Source organism: Oncorhynchus masou, chromosome 5, assembly GCF_036934945.1.
Source record: "Oncorhynchus masou masou isolate Uvic2021 chromosome 5, UVic_Omas_1.1, whole genome shotgun sequence".
NCBI lineage: Eukaryota > Metazoa > Chordata > Actinopteri > Salmoniformes > Salmonidae > Oncorhynchus > Oncorhynchus masou.
In genome coordinates this window covers 73,150,255-73,165,580 of record NC_088216.1, presented here as the reverse complement: position 1 = coordinate 73,165,580, position 15,326 = coordinate 73,150,255, and the positions used below count along the sequence as shown (strand labels likewise).

Sequence of the window (15,326 nt, the reverse complement as noted above, 5' to 3'; positions counted from 1 at the left end):
ACTTTGAATAATGAAACAACTAATCGGAATGTCTTACAAATAATGTGTCGGCTAAATTTATCAAGAACTTTGTTGAAAATATGATGTTCCTATTTTATTCAAATTAGCAAGTTTTAATTGAATACTTTGATGCATTGGGGAAAATATTACTACTTACAGTTGAAGTGGGAAATTTACGTGCATCTTCACCAAATACATTTAAACTCAGTTTTTCACAATTCCTGACATTTAAACCTAGTAAAAAGTCTGTGTTTTAGGTCAGTTAGGACCACTTTATTTTAAGAATGTGAAATGTCAGAATAATAGTAGAGAGAATGATTTATTTCAGCTTTTATTTCTGTCATCACATTCCCAGTGGGTCAGAAGTTTACATACACTCAATTAGTATTTGGTAGCATTGCCTTTAAATTGTTTAACTTGGCTGAAATGTTTTGGGTAGCTTTCCACAAGCTTTCCAAAATAAGTTGGGTGAATTTTGTCCCATTCCTCCTGACAGAGCTGGTGAAACTGAGTCAGGTTTGTAGGCCTCCTTGCTCGCACATGCGTTTTCAGTTCTGCCCACAGATTTTCTGTTGGATTGAGGTCAGGGCTTTGTGATGGCCACTCCAATACCTTGAATTTGTTGTCCTTAAGCCATTTTGCCACAACTTTGGAAGTATGCTTGGGGTCATTGACCATTTGGAAGACCCATTTTGTCATGCTCGTTGAAGGAAGGATCGGAGGCGCAAGGCGCAGCGTGGTAGGGCGTACATCTTTCTTTATGAACACCGAAAAAACAACAAAATACAAACGAAACGTAAAGTTCAGTATTGCTAAACAGCACAGTACCAAAACAAGATCCCACAAACTACAGGTGGGAAAGGCTGCCTAAGCATGATCTCCAATCAGAGACAACGATAGACAGCTGCCTCTAATTGGGAACCATACCCGGTCAACAAAGAAATGGAAAACATTGATTGCCCACCCAAATAGACAATAAAAAGGCACTCTACGGTCAGGGTGTGACATATTTGCAACCAAGCTTTAACTTCCTGACTGATATCCTGAGATGTTGCTTCAATATATCCACATATTTTCCTACCTCATGATGCCATCTATTTTGTGAAGTGCACCAGTCCCTCCTGCAGCAAAGCACCCCCACAACATGATGCTGCCACCCCTGTGCTTTACGGTTTGGATGGTGTTCTTCGGCTTGCAAGCCTCCCCTTTTTCCTCCAAAAATAACAATGGTCATTATGACCTAACAGTTCTATTTTTGTTTCATCAGAACAGAGGACATTTCTCCAAAAAGTATAATCTTTGTCCCCATGTGCAGTTGCAAACCGTAGTCTGTATTTTTTATGGTGATTTTGGAGCAGTGACTTCTTCCTTGCTGAGTGGCCTTTCAGGTTATGTTGATATAGGACTCATTTTACTGTGGATATAGATACTTTTGTACCTGTTTCCTCCAGCATCTTCACAGGTCCTTTGCTGTTCTTCTGGGATTGAGTTGCCCTTTTTGCACCAAAGTACGTTCATCTCTAGGAGACAGAACGCATCTCCTTCCTGAGCAGTGTGACGGCTGCGTGGTCCCATGGTGTTTATACTTGCGTACTATTGTTTCTGAGGTCTTGGCAGATTTCATTTGATTTTCCCATGATATCAAGCAAAGAGGCTCTGAGTTTGAAGGTAGGCCTTGAAATACATCCACAGGTACACCTCTAATTGACTCAAATAATGTCAAGTGGCCTATCAGAAGCTTCTAAAGCCATGACATCATTTTCTTGAATTTTCCAAGCTGTTTAAAGGCACAGTCGAGTTAGTGTATGTAACCTTCTGACCCATTGGAATTGTGATACTGTAAATTATAAGTGAAATAATCTGTCTGTAAACAGTTGTTGGAAAAATTACTTGTGTCATGCACACAGTAGATGTCCTAACCGACTTGCTAAAACTATAGTTTGTTAACAAGAAATTTGTGGAGTGGTTGAAAAACGAGTTTTGATGTCTCCAATCTAAGTGCATGTAAACTTCCGACTTCAACTGTATGCATGGAGTTTTAATGTAAATGTAAATCTTGAATAGTGACTTTAATTAGACATTATGCTAAACATATGGTGTTTTTGTTGTTTTACCAATTGTGTTTTGAAGAAGTTTTAGGGTTAGATTTCTAACATTAAATTTGAAAATGCAGAACATGTATTTCACAAACATCTACAGAATGCTACCATATAGATGGCAGCCTTATCATTATCATTCTAAATTCAATGAAAAGTAGAAATCAAAATAAAAGATATCACTTCACTCCCTAAATGATGCATAGTACAACGGTCGTAGCAGCGTCGGCAGCTTTGTTTATGACAATCCTTTCTTTTTAATATCTTTGGCATTCTCTCCCTGTCCCTCTCCCCTGTCTGCAGTGGGTGCTCTGATTGGCTGAATACTTTCTGCACTGTTGTCTGGCTGGCTGCCAGCGCCTGCCTTGCCCCTGATCAGAAGTGAACGTGACATTTGTGCGGAGGTAATGGAATCTGTGTGCAATTAAATCTCAGACTGTGAAGAAGAGTCTATCGCCCCCCCCTCCCTCCCCCATCCCATCAGCAGGGGGGGTGGCGGTGATGATGAAACCGTCCCAGCAGGCCCCTCTCCTCGCCTTGCCACTCTGCCTCTCTTTCTCAATCTCTATGTCAGGATGCGTTTTTTAAACTTCTCTGTGCCTGTGCCTTGGTCTCTGCCCAACAATTCATTACAGCAAACGTCAATTAAAATTCTCCCCAAATATTGTTGGAGAATTAAATTTCAATTATACAAATGACATTAGAGGAAGACAACATTAACATTGGTTTAATGAATTATACTCTAGGTGACAGTTGTTATTTAGTGGCAGTGCATTGTGGGCCTCTTCCACATGTTTTGATGTAAATGTGAAATGGAGTATAAAGGGAGAGGGAGGGAGGGAGAGAGAGACTGGTTTAGGGAGGAGTGGAAATAGGGAGAGCGGACACATGCATGGATGGGAGGAGAAGAAGGGCACATCTCTCCATCTATCTACCCTTCTCCGCTGCTGTGCCGCTACACTTAACGCCTCATTTGTGGTCTCTGTGGCCAATGGCTTGAGTCAGTGATCTGTTGCCATAAAATACTGTTCTCTCTCTGTGCTGATGGTGCACTTGTTCATGGCTAATACCACAGAGCTCCTCTATGGCAGGTCTGAAACTTAATGGGTTTGTATCCTCATTAAGATCACCCATAAACATAAAAGGATTTCCATTGTGGTTGAGACCGGTTAGACACAGGCATACCGGGCTGGGCAGACACATTTTCCTTTAACTTCTTGAAAAGGAGTTCCTATCTTGAGTTCCTTGTCCTCAGTGGGTAGACTGGGAGAGAGGTAGGATTTCCAGGTCAAGGTCTTCTGAGCCTCCTCCCACCCACTGTCCCTCACACCCTCTCCGGCTGCAGGCTGGGGGGCAGGGCTCAATCTGCTGGCCCAGAGGGAGGTCACTCTTCTGGCCCTGATACAGACTGCAGTTTCCACACTCGCACACGGTCACTGGATCGCAACAGTCACTTTTCCTTTAATATGTTGCCCATATGTAAGAGCAATATATAAGGAACACATATTTAGAGAAATAATGGATATAATACATTTATCCTCTATTTCCTTTCTCTGTAGGTTTGCTTTCAAATGCATAGTCAACAGTTGCTGTTTTGTGACATGATCACAATCATGTGTGAATTTTGATTTATCCCACAATGCCATTCAGTATTGACCTTTAATTTATGACTTATTTGTTTAGCTCTGCTTTTCTTTGTCATAATGAATCATTTATGTCAAGTACGACATGCATAAAGGAGTATTGTCTTAGAAAATACTAATGTCACTCAGGTCCTTTTCTCTCAGCAGCTGAAGGTTAATTTAAACCAACAGTCAACTGAACCTCTCCATTTCCTTGTGGCCCTATGAAAACTATGGGTCACACTGAATGCCACCGGGTCCTGCTTTATTCACTAACATCCTGCTTAACAAGTAGACCTCCTATTCCTCACAGCTCAGTTAGTGTTTTTCTCTGTTGCAGATGTTTCTCCCTCGTCATGTGATAGAGAGGAGACGGGTTTCGCTCAGGGAAAGAGAGAGCGAGTCCTCATTGCTCTTGTGTCATTCTAATGGCAAATTAGATCAGTTTGACAGATAGACACAGAAAATGGTTTTAATTGTATAATTATCTGTGGTTAGTGGAAAACTGCTGTGATGTGGTTAAAGGCCAGGGAAGAGTGCCGTTTAGCCTTTATGTGCTCATTTTGTCACTGAACAGGAAATGAACAACAACTACGAATCCTCAGGATATAGGGCTCCCTCTCACACACACATACACAAAGATACGGACATACTGTATGCATACACTCTCCCAAACAACGCCCCTGGGCAGGCCGAGGCGTGCTCAGTGAGACGTTACCATTATAGTCATGTGTCTGCTCCACAGGCGAGGACTGAACGCTGTGTGGTGAAGCCTGTAGCCACCTGACTGGGATGGCAGAACTTAACACACATTTAACAGCAGCTCAACATACGGCCCACTAAACGCTACTGCCACTGTAGAGAGCAGGCGGGCCTCATCAGATCAGTAACCTAACTTAATCACCGCTCAACCGATTCCTGATAAGATGTCAAAATACTCGGCCATGGATCCAGATGGAGCTAAACACTGCATTTAGATCACTCACTCACTCAGTGTGTTGTGGTCCTGCATAGCATTATACCTATGGAGTGGATTGTTTCCCGTGCCTGGCTTTACCTCTGATTTGTGTGGAAATAATGATGTACCTCTCCTGTTGTCTCGCTGCTGCTGTCCTGTCTTCCCTCTATTTTGAGGAGTGATGACATAAGACCACAGTTGAAAAGTCAAATTGGGCAAAACTACTTCAGATTTTGTATAGAAGTAACTGAATGGCATATTTTATATTCCACTGTTTTCTGGCAATCAAAATAGTGCATAAACCATCAAGATTTAAAATAGTTGTCAAAAACTGTCAGGCGTCACCAGAAAATGGGTCATTGTAAGACACTCAGCTATCCATCATTTTGCACACACACACATACACACACAGGGCAGCTTTATAGCCACTCATGTATGATCAGCAACTGAATGATTTTTCAAGCCTGGTGGGCAATGCTATAAGACTAGGCAGAACAGCAATAGGCTGGAGTCAGCAGCTGCATGCAATTTTCAGCTTGACTCATTCAAGTATAATAAAATAATGTAGGGAGTGCTTGAGGGACGGAAGGCCTGGAAGCTCTCACCCCTTAAGCAAGAGCTGGATTAGGACAGCCATTGTGTTGATATGTTTGTTTCAGAGTCTGATAATACAATAGAACCAAATGGAGCTTTTTCAAGTCAAGTATTCATACCCCTTGACTTATTACACATGCAGCCTGAATTCAAATTTGATTAAATATATGTTTTTCTCTCACCAGTCTACACACAATACCCCATAATGACAAAGTGAAAACATGTTTTTAGCAATTTTAGCAAATGTATTGAAAATGAAATACAGAAATATATTGTATTATATAAGTAGTCACATCCCGGAGTCAATACTTTGAAGAAGCACCTTTTGCAGAGATTACAGCTGTGAGTTTTTCTGGGTAAGTCTATAAGAGCTTTCCACACCTGGATTGTGCAATATTTGGCCATTATTATTTTCAAAATTATTTAAGTCAAAACTATAACTCACCCACTCACTGTCTTCTTGATAAGCAGCTCCAGTGTATATTTTGTCTTGTGTTTTAGGTTATTGTCCTGCTGAAAGGTGAATTAATCTCCTAGTTTCTGGTGGAAAGCAGACTGAACCAGGTTTTCCTCAGGATTTTGACTGTGCTTAGCTCCATTATGTTTATTTTTTAACCTGTAAACTCCCCAGTCCTTAATGAATACAAGCATACCCATAACATGACGCAGCCACAACTATGCTTGAAAATATGAAGAGTGGTACTCAGTAATGTGTTGTATTGGATTTGCCCCAAACATAAGACTTTGTATTCTGGGCAAAAAGTGAATTGCTTTGCCACATTTTTTGCAGTATTACTCTATTGCTTTGTTGCAAACAAGATTAGCATATATATATATATGTATGTATGTATGTATGTATGTATGCACGCACGCACGCACATACATACATACATACATACATACATACATACATACATACATACATACATACATACATACATACATACATACATACATACATACACATATATATATATATATATATCGACCGATTATGATTTATCAACGCCGATACCGGTACCAATTATTGGAGGACCAAAAAAAGCCGATACCGATTCATCGGCCGATTTTTATTCATTTATTTGTAATAATGACAATTACAACAATAGTGAATGAACACTTATTTTAACTTAATATAATACATCAATAAAAATCTATTTAGCCTAAATAAATAAGGAAACATGTTCAATTTGGTTTAAATAATGCAAAAACAAAGTGTTGGAGAAGTAAATGTACAATATGTGAAATGTAAAAAAGCTAACGTTTGAGTTCCTTGCTCAGAACATGAGAACATATGAAAGTTGGTGGTTCCTTTTAACATGAGACTTCAATATTCCAAGGTAAGAGGTTTTAGGTTGTAGTTAATATAGTATTTATAGAACTATTTCTCTCTATAACATTTGTATTCCATATACAGTACCTTTGACTATTGGATGTATTTATAGGCACTTTAGTATTGCCAGTGTAACAGTTTAGCTTCTGTCCCTCTCCTAGCCCCTACCTGGGCTCGAACCAGGAACACATCGACAACTGCCACACTCGAAGCAGCGTTACCCATCGCTCCACAAACCCGCGGCCCTTGCAGAGCAAGGGGAATAACTACTCCAAGTCTCAGAGCGAGTGACGTTTGAAACGCTATTAGCGCGCACCCCGCTAACTAACTAGCCATTTCACATCAGTTACACCAGCCATTAGGCTGATAGGCTTGAAATACAGTGCTGTTTGAATGAATGCTTACGAGCCTGCTGCTGTCTACCATCTCTCAGTCAGACTGCTCTATCAAATCATAGACTTAGTTATAACATGATAACACACAGAAATACAAGCCTTTGGTCATTAATATGGTCGAATCCGGAAACTATCATTTCGAAAACAAAACATTTTTTTCTTTCAGTGAAATACGGAACCGTTCGGTATTTTATCTAATGGGTGGCATCCCTAAGTCTAAATATTATTGTTACATTGCACAGCCTTCAATGTTTTGTCATAATTACGTAAATTCTGGCAAATTAGTTCGCAATGAGCCAGGCTGCACAGACTGTTTCATATAACATTTACATTTAAGTCATTTAGCAGACGCTCTTATCCAGAGCGACTTACAAATTGGTGAATTCACCTTCTGACATCCAGTGGAACAGCCACTTTACAATAGTGCATCTAAATCATTTGGGGGGGGGTGAGAAGGATTACTTATCCTATCCTAGGTATTCCTTGAAGAGGTGGGGTTTCAGGTGTCTCCGGAAGGTGGTGATTGACTCCGCTGTCCTGGCGTCGTGAGGGAGTTTGTTCCACCATTGGGGGGCCAGAGCAGCGAACAGTTTTGACTGGGCTGAGCGGGAACTGTACTTCCTCAGTGGTAGGGAGGCGAGCAGGCCAGAGGTGGATGAACGCAGTGCCCTTGTTTGGGTGTAGGGCCTGATCAGAGCCTTGGGATACTGCGGTGCCGTTCCCCTCACAGCTCTGTAGGCAAGCACCCTTTGGTCTTGTAGCGGATGCGAGCTTCAACTGGAAGCCAGTGGAGAGAGCGGAGGAGCGGGGTGACGTGAGAGAACTTGGGAAGGTTGAACACCAGACGGGCTGCGGCGTTCTGGATGAGTTGTAGGGGTTTAATGGCACAGGCAGGGAGCCCAGCCAACAGCGAGTTGCAGTAATCCAGACGGGAGATGACAAGTGCCTGGATTAGGACCTGCGCCGCTTCCTGTGTGAGGCAGGGTCGTACTCTGCGGATGTTGTAGAGCATGAACCTACAGGAACGGGCCACCGCCATGATGTTGGTTGAGAACGACAGGGTGTTGTCCAGGATCACGCCAAGGTTCTTAGCGCTCTATAACCTGACTCTGCTTGCAATGAACACAAGAAAAGTGACACAATTTCACCTGGATAATATTGCCTGCTAACCTGGATTTCCTTTAGCTAAATATGCAGGTAAAAAAATATCTATACTTCTGTGTATTGATTTTTAGAAAGGCATTGGTGTTTATGGTTAAGTACAGTCCTCTAACGATTGTGCTTTTTTCGCAAATGCGCTTTTGTTAAATCATCCCCCATCGTTGCATCGATTATATGCAACGCAGGACTAGCTAGATAAACTAGTCATATCATCAACCATGTTTAGTTATAACTAGTGATTATGATTGATTCATTGTTTTTTATAAGATAAGTTTAATGCTAGCTAGCAACTTACCTTGGCTTCTACTGCATTCGCGTAACAGGCAGTCTCCTTGTGGAGTGCAACGAGAGGCAGGTGGTTATAGCGTTGGACTAGTTAACTGTAAGGTTGCAAGATAAGGTGAAAATCTGTCGTTCTGCCCCTAAACAAGGCAGTTAACCCACCGTTCCTAGGCTGTCATTGAAAATAAGAATGTGTTCTTAACTGACTTGCCTAGTTAAATTTCTAAAATGTAGAAATCTGCAACATCGGCTCACAAAACTACAGATTTCCAATTATGAAAACTTGAAATCGGCCCTAATTAATCGGTGAATCGGTGAACCTCTAATATATATATGTATAATATTTTTATTCTGCACAGGCTTCCTTCTTTTCACTCTATCAATTAGGTTAGTATTGTGGAGTATCTACAATGTTGTTGATCCATTCTCAGTTTTCTCCTATCACAGCCATATAACTCTGTAACTGTTTTAAAGTCACCATTGGCCTCATGGTGAAATCCCTGGGTGGTTTCCTTCTTCTCCGGCAATTGAGTTGGAAGGAGGCCTGCATCGTTGTAGTGACTGGGTGTATTGATACGCCATCGAAGTGTAATTAATAACTTCACCATGCTCAAAGGGATATTTAATGTTTGCTTTTTTATTTTTTATTAATCTACCCTTTTTTGCGAGGTATTGGAAAACATCCCTGGTCTTTGTGGTAGCAATTCACTGCTCGACTGAGGGACCTTACAGATAATTGTATGTGTGGGGTACAGAGATGATGTAGTCATTCAAATATCATGTTAAACCCTGTTATTGTACACAGAGTCCATGCAACGTATTATGTGACTTTTTAAGCAAATGTTTACTCCTGAACTTATGTAGGCTTTCCATAACAAAGGGGTTGAATACTTTTTGACTCAAGACATTTCCTCTTTACATTTTTTATTCATTTGTAAACATTTCGAAAAACAAAATTCCACTTTGACATTATGGGTATGGTGTGTAGGCCAGTGACAAAAAATCTAAATACATTTGAAATTCAGGCTGTAACACAACAAAATGTTGAAAGATTTAAGATCTAAAGGCACTGTAGATAAACACAATATTTTTCAAGTAGATGTTTTATATTTTCTTGTGTGCCCCACTGTTATGTAATGTGTTGAGTTCATCATCATGAAGTATGAGCTGCCTTATAACACCCCTTCAGTTTGTAAGATAATCACGCGTTTAGCCTGTCTACAGTTCAACAGAAAGCAATTTGTCAACGATGAGCTTGTTGTCATGTCTTCGTTGTTGCCTCTGTCATACTCTGTTGTTCAGCTGTAGATCTGATAATGCTTAGGGGATTAGCAGGTAGTAAGGCAGTCAGCTGGTCCTGTGCTGCTGTACACTACAGGCTCTCTAGGCTACTACAGGAGCCGTGTGTTTGGTCTCAAGTGTCTGCGCCGGGTGCTTCACAAATGGTCCGAGTTGCACCTAATGGTGACTTGCAGGCTTTATGGCCGCCACCTCCCCATGGATGATGCGGTAATGAAGGATGACAGGAAGGGCTAGGGGTCCGGGACAGACCCCGGGCAGCTGGCGGAGCAGGAGAATAGGAAGCACCGCCGCCGAGGCGAAACTGCAGCGAGAAGCAAATTAAAACTCATATCTGCCATCTCCCTCGCCTCTCTGCACTTTCCTGTTTGGACTTGAAGGTGATTGGAGCCGAGGCAATGACAGTTGACGGAAGCCGTGTGAGGAGAGAGTATTTATTTACAGTGAGACACGGTGATGCTTGTTCAGGATGTGGTTTCACGCAGGATGTGCCTCCCTGCTCCTCCCACAATTCCCCAGGTTTGATCATCTCACAAACGAGTGTGAGGCGGGTGCTGGGAGACCCCTGTTCCAGGCAGACTGCATTGTGTAAGAGGCTGGGAGGCTGAGCCTGGAGGCTGGGAGGCTAAAAGCTGGGACAGACCCAGCAGCACTCACTCAGCACGACTTCCTGCCCAGCCTCGGGAGGTAGGACCAAGGTCAGCACAGGTCACTGGGAAAGGGAGTGGGAAACTTAAAGAGTGTGTGCCGAGAAACAGAGACAGAGAATGTGTGTGTGTGTGTGTGTGTGTGTGTGTGTGTGTGTGTGTGTGTGTGTGTGTGTGTGTGTGTGTCTGAGAGTGTATGTACACCCTGCCAGGAATTTGTTTTCACTTGGCTTGTAAAATGGGAGGGAAGGGGTGTCAGAGGTGTAAATCTCCATAATTACTTTGTACTGTATGGCGTAGTTACTGTGTAATTATCAGTGTCTTCACCCTACAATACAGTAGCCCCTTTACTGAAAGTAAAAGGTGTGTGTTTGTGCGTGTGTCTACTGTTACACTTAATTGATTCAATTACATATCTGGTGGACTTGCCAATCTTGAATACATTTCCTCTAATCGAGCAACAGAATTTTCACACACATGGACTTTATCCTGCCTTAGTCCTGTTGTCCACACCCACCATGTTTCATGTTGGTACTAGTCCTCACACACCACGTTTCATGTTGGTACTAGTCCACACACACCACGTTTAATGTTGGTACTAGTCCACACACACCACATTTCATGTTGGTACTATTCCACACCCAACATGTTTCATGTTGGTACTAGTCTACACACACACCACGTTTCATGTTGGTACTAGTCCTCACACACCACATTTCATGTTGGTACTAGTCCTCACACACCACATTTCATGTTGGTACTAGTCCTCACACACCACGTTTCATGTTGGTTTAGTCAACACCCACCTTGTTTCATGTTGGTACTAGTCCACACACACCACGTTTCATGTTGGTACTAGTCCTCACACACCACATTTCATGTTGGTACTAGTCCTCACACACCACATTTCATGTTGGTACTAGTCCTCACACACCACGTTTCATGTTGGTTTAGTCCACACCCACCTTGTTTCATGTTGGTACTAGTCCACACACACCACATTTCATGTTGGTACTAGTCCTCACACACCACATTTCATGTTGGTACTAGTCCTCACACACCACGTTTCATGTTGGTATTAGTCCTCACACACCACATTTCATGTTGGTACTAGTCCTCACACACCACGTTTCATGTTGGTACTAGTCCTCACACACCACATTTCATGTTGGTACTAGTCCTCACACACCACATTTCATGTTGGTACTAGTCCTCACACACCACGTTTCATGTTGGTTTAGTCCACACCCACCTTGTTTCATGTTGGTACTAGTCCACACACACCACGTTTCGTGTTGGTACTAGTCCTCACACACCACATTTCATGTTGGTACTAGTCCTCACACACCACGTTTCATGTTGGTATTAGTCCTCACACACCACATTTCATGTTGGTACTAGTCCTCACACACCACATTTCATGTTGGTACTAGTCCTCACACACCACATTTCATGTTGGTACTAGTCCTCACACACCACATTTCATGTTGGTACTAGTCCTCACACACCACGTTTCATGTTGGTACTAGTCCACACCCACCTTGTTTCATGTTGGTACTAGTCCACACACACCACATTTCATGTTGGTACTAGTCCTCACACACCACATTTCATGTTGGTACTAGTCCTCACACACCACGTTTCATGTTGGTATTAGTCCTCACACACCACATTTCATGTTGGTACTAGTCCTCACACACCACGTTTCATGTTGGTACTAGTCCTCACACACCACATTTCATGTTGGTACTAGTCCTCACACACCACATTTCATGTTGGTACTAGTCCTCACACACCACGTTTCATGTTGGTTTAGTCCACACCCACCACGTTTCATGTTGGTATTAGTCCACACACACCACGTTTCAAAGGCAGTTTTTATTACGGCAGGACACCAGGGCAAACTCAGGAGAACCTGCCACTTAAATAAAATGCACATCTGTTGAGAGTGTGCAAAGTGATAAACCATCCAGTCTCCAGGCAGCGTTGTGTTAATACACCTAAGTAGCTCACTAAACCTCCTTAGCATTTTGCAGTCAATTGAGTCTCTTTGAAATTGCAGTATTGCTCATTTTTATTGTACGATTTCATTGTCTTTGATGTTTTGAAGTCATTCTCAATGTTTCTCATTGATATTGGTAAATAAAAGGAACAGTTGTCATTGAGAAAGGGAGGCAGGCAAATCAGAATGTGGGCTTACACTAATGTAGATGGAACAAGGTGCCTATATACTGGTGTTCTTAATTCATCATATATCTAATAAACAAAGACTATCTTTGTTTTCTTATGCTTACTTCTGCTTCATTTGGATGCTTCATCAGAATACTCCAGGCTGTAATGCTACAAAGACACAAGGAAATCAATGCCTACTTGATTATGCAGAAAAATATCCAGGTTTTATTATTGTCTGTGTCCAACGATGATCAGCTGTATTGTATTTGCAGCAACAGCTGACCCTTAAAATAAGAATCTGTAGAGCTTCATTTAGCCCCCCTGGAGGAGCAGACAATATGCAGGGTGCTCCAGTGAACTCTGTCCCCCTCCTCTCTCCTCTCTCTGGGTGCAGTGTGTCAGTGAGTTCCTACAGGGGAGATCTCCATCTCCAGAGCTGTAAAAATGACTGTGATCCTGCCATTGACAGGCAGAGGGGAATAATCCAAACAACAAATATATTCACGTCTCAGGGCTTTTGATGCGCTCCAGCTGTGTTCAAAGAATCTTTCTGGTAAATAACCTGAGAGAGCAACACTATTTAGACTGGGGCAGCCTCTACTCTGTATGGCTCTTGTGGTGGCTATGGCTTTGCAAGCGAAGAGGTGGAGCTATCCTCATTGTGATCCACCTCTGCCCAATGTCTATTCATCTCCCCTACAAGCACTGCATTTTTTTAATGTCAAATAATAATTCACTCTTCTCTGTAAGTCTTAAATAGTTGTTCAAAGTATTGACCCAAATGGTATTCTTGAATTTGGATGGTTTCACTCCCTCCCAATACTATTTCCATTCTCATGCTATGTTAAGAAATGAGCTTGGTCGGAACATGTCCAACATTATGAAGGGGTGTGGTTTTGACTTTAGTGGAGAACCAGGTGTTATCTTGGCCAGAGGGTGTGGCTAGCAGCTTTTACAAGTGATCCCAGCTTTTACAAGTGATCCCAGAGGGATAGAAGATGACCACTCAAATATCCTTACCTCAGTGCCAAGATTACCAGGCCAGTGATGTAATGGGCTATAGGCAATAATGTTAAATACAATTTCAGTTTAGTAATATCTATATTAAGTAATTGATTACAATGATGCTATTGGATCTTGCATGCAAAAAACAAACTGGATAGTGATGCCTCAGCTCTTGTATTTACATTGGATGTCTGTTGGATCTCAGCCCTTATTTATGTTTTGGAAGATGGGCCCAATTGTAACTGTCATAAAGCATATTCTCAGAGCATTATTAAAAGGCAATCGCCGTAGTGGAGTTTTCCCCTCCTTAGGAAAACTGTGGGAGCATAGATTGGTAAAAGGCAGATAATATATGTGTGAGATTGATCAGTGAGTAGCGACCCCATTATCTCCAGAGATGTTAATTATCTGTGCTCAGCTTGCATGTCAAAAGCCAGATAATTGAAGAAGGTAAAAGATGTCCCACACTTTATTTATGCTTTCACTTTGAGGCTGGCGGCAGATATCCTCTCCTCTCTCTTTGCTTTGCTCTCTCTCTCTCTCTCTCTCTCTCTCTCTCTCTCTCTCTCTCTCTCTCTCTCTCTCTCTCGCTCTCTCTCGCTCTCTCTCGCTCTCTCTCGCTCTCTCTCTCTCTCGCTCTCTCTCTCTCTCTCTCTTCCTCTCTCTTCATTTTTAGGCCCATTTATTTATTGTCAGTAAACTTAGACTACCAAATATAATTTTGCAGAGGTGTTATTCATCATCATCACCACTGTGCACTCCCTTTGCAATGCCAAGATTGTCTATGGTTTCTGGTGGTCTGTCCGCCCGTCCGTCTGTCCGTCCGTTTGTCTGTCTGTCTGTCTGTCTGTCTGTCTGTCTGTCTTTCTGTCTGTTTGTCTGACAGTCTGTCTGTGTGGAACAGCAGTGGGTCTGACTGTGAGCCCTGCAGGAAGGAGGACAGCATTATGCAGTACAGTCATAATCCCTGGGTTTAGTCCTCTGGAGTAACCACAGACCCTCCAGTTGAGACATTACTTCTCTCCTGTTGTCAATACTCCCTTAATCACACTATTATTCATACATGTTTGTCATCTCTGAAAAAACTAGAGGCACACTGTCTTTTAAAGCTGTGATGTAAAGGAAAGTATGGATCTCCCCACCTCATGGTGGTCATTTGTTGACCTGTGTGATTTGGCTTGATTGTGTATATGTTTGTTATATTAAAATTGGCCAACTGAGGATATCAATACTTAGGGGGGTTGTGAAAACATAGAGATAGGCTAACCATACATGAATGCTTAAGTATGGTATCAGTGCAAACTAGAAAGATGAGATAAAAAAATGCTTTGTTGTTGAGTGGCTTTACTGCCTTTCTCCAGTTACCCAGACAGCTATCTACTGAAAGTGGTCTTTACAAATGCATTGAGGTGAGTGTCAACTGACATTTTTTTAAAAATACTTTTGTTATTTCTGTTGTTTATGTTTCGAGTGTCATTCCCCTGCCTGAACCGCTCTCAGAACTTTGTATCTCTGACTTCATTTCACAACAAAAATGAAACCCTGCGAAGGGACTTTTTTACTAAAGCATTTTTTCATCACCTAGCCTGCTGATAGAGGTAACATCAAAACAGTATTTCCTGTGGTTTGAGTTGTGGTGTCTCTTTGTGTTCTGCAATCCATGTGTCTGTGTACACTAACAACAGACGCACTTACAAGTGTTTTCTCTTCAAGCATTTGTGTGCTCACCACATTCTCTCTGTTGACCAGACTGCATCTTATC

General features: G+C 42.0%; 1 protein-coding gene across 9 annotated transcripts in view; it reads left to right on the top strand.

Moving 5' to 3' along the window:
- The window catches only part of LOC135540224 (forkhead box protein P1-B-like), a 246,857-nt gene that overhangs the window by 33,321 nt on the left and 198,210 nt on the right, over nucleotides 1–15,326 (top strand). For 8 of the 9 annotated variants that reach the window (XM_064966720.1, XM_064966719.1, XM_064966721.1 and 5 more), the window contains exon 3: nucleotides 2,400–2,500. The exons of the other annotated variant lie outside the window; for it this stretch is intronic. The gene's annotated coding sequence lies outside the window, so the exon portion shown is untranslated. The remainder of the gene's footprint in view (nucleotides 1–2,399; nucleotides 2,501–15,326) is intronic. 9 annotated transcript variants of the gene reach the window in all.